The following is a 2,300-nucleotide window of genomic DNA, read 5'->3' as shown; positions in this document are numbered from 1 at the left end:
CTTCCAAAAAACACTCCCCAAACAGCACATGACGCAAAGAAAAAAAGAGGCGCAATGAGGTAGCTGTGTGAGTAAGCTAAGCGACCCTAGTGGCCGACACAAACACCTGGCCCATCTAGGAGTGGCACTGCAGTGTCACGCAGGATGGCCCTTCCAAAAAACACTCCCCAAACAGCACATGACGCAAAAAAAAAAGAGGTGCAATGAGGTAGCTGTGTGAGTAAGCTAAGCGACCCTAGATGCCGACACAAACACCGTGCCCATCTAGGAGTGGCACTGCAGTGTCACGCAGGATGGCCCTTCCAAAAAACACTCCCCAAACAGCACATGACGCAAAGAAAAAAAGAGGCGCAATGAGGTAGCTGTGTGAGTAAGCTAAGCGACCCTAGTGGCCGACACAAACACCTGGCCCATCTAGGAGTGGCACTGCAGTGTCACGCAGGATGGCCCTTCCAAAAAACACTCCCCAAACAGCACATGACGCAAAGAAAAAAAGAGGCGCAATGAGGTAGCTGTGTGAGTAAGATAAGCGACCCTAGTGGCCGACACAAACACCTGGCCCATCTAGGAGTGGCACTGCAGTGTCACGCAGGATGGCCCTTCCAAAAAACACTCCCCAAACAGCACCATTACGCAAAGAAAAAAAGAGGCGCAATGAGGTAGCTGTGTGAGTAAGCTAAGCGACCCTAGTGGCCGACACAAACACCTGGCCCATCTAGGAGTGGCACTGCAGTGTCACGCAGGATGGCCCTTCCAAAAAACACTCCCCAAACAGCACATGACGCAAAGAAAAAAAGAGGCGCAATGAGGTAGCTGTGTGAGTAAGATAAGCGACCCTAGTGGCCGACACAAACACCTGGCCCATCTAGGAGTGGCACTGCAGTGTCACGCAGGATGGCCCTTCCAAAAAACACTCCCCAAACAGCACATGACGCAAAGAAAAAAAGAGGCGCAATGAGGTAGCTGTGTGAGTAAGATAAGCGACCCTAGTGGCCGACACAAACACCTGGCCCATCTAGGAGTGGCACTGCAGTGTCACGCAGGATGGCCCTTCCAAAAAACACTCCCCAAACAGCACATGACGCAAAGAAAAAAAGAGGCGCAATGAGGTAGCTGTGTGAGTAAGCTAAGCGACCCTAGTGGCCGACACAAACACCTGGCCCATCTAGGAGTGGCACTGCAGTGTCACGCAGGATGGCCCTTCCAAAAAACACTCCCCAAACAGCACATGACGCAAAGAAAAAAAGAGGCGCAATGAGGTAGCTGTGTGAGTAAGCTAAGCGACCCTAGTGGCCGACACAAACACCTGGCCCATCTAGGAGTGGCACTGCAGTGTCACGCAGGATGACCCTTCCAAGAAACACTCCCCAAACAGCACATGACGCAAAGAAAAAAAGAGGCGCAATGAGGTAGCTGTGTGAGTAAGATAAGCGACCCTAGTGGCCGACACAAACACCTGGCCCATCTAGGAGTGGCACTGCAGTGTCACGCAGGATGGCCCTTCCAAAAAACACTCCCCAAACAGCACGACGCAAAGAAAAAAAGAGGCGCAATGAGGTAGCTGTGTGAGTAAGATAAGCGACCCTAGTGGCCGACACAAACACCTGGCCCATCTAGGAGTGGCACTGCAGTGTCACGCAGGATGGCCCTTCCAAAAAACACTCCCCAAACAGCACATGACGCAAAGAAAAAAAGAGGCGCAATGAGGTAGCTGTGTGAGTAAGCTAAGCGACCCTAGTGGCCGACACAAACACCTGGCCCATCTAGGAGTGGCACTGCAGTGTCACGCAGGATGGCCCTTCCAAAAAACACTCCCCAAACAGCACATGACGCAAAGAAAAAAAGAGGCGCAATGAGGTAGCTGTGTGAGTAAGATAAGTGACCCTAGTGGCCGACACAAACACCTGGCCCATCTAGGAGTGGCACTGCAGTGTCACGCAGGATGGCCCTTCCAAAAAACACTCCCCAAACAGCACATGACGCAAAGAAAAAAAGAGGCGCAATGAGGTAGCTGTGTGAGTAAGCTAAGCGACCCTAGTGGCCGACACAAACACCTGGCCCATCTAGGAGTGGCACTGCAGTGTCACGCAGGATGGCCCTTCCAAAAAACACTCCCCAAACAGCACATGACGCAAAGAAAAAAAGAGGCGCAATGAGGTAGCTGTGTGAGTAAGCTAAGCGACCCTAGTGGCTGACACAAACACCTGGCCCATCTAGGAGTGGCACTGCAGTGTCACGCAGGATGGCCCTTCCAAAAAACACTCCCCAAACAGCACATGACGCAAAGAAAAAAAGAGGCG

The sequence above is a fragment of the Pseudophryne corroboree genome, chromosome 2, assembly GCF_028390025.1.
Source record: "Pseudophryne corroboree isolate aPseCor3 chromosome 2, aPseCor3.hap2, whole genome shotgun sequence".
In the NCBI taxonomy this organism is placed as follows: domain Eukaryota; kingdom Metazoa; phylum Chordata; class Amphibia; order Anura; family Myobatrachidae; genus Pseudophryne; species Pseudophryne corroboree.
The sequence above is the reverse complement of the archived record's forward strand: the minus strand, read 5'-3'. Positions refer to the sequence as shown.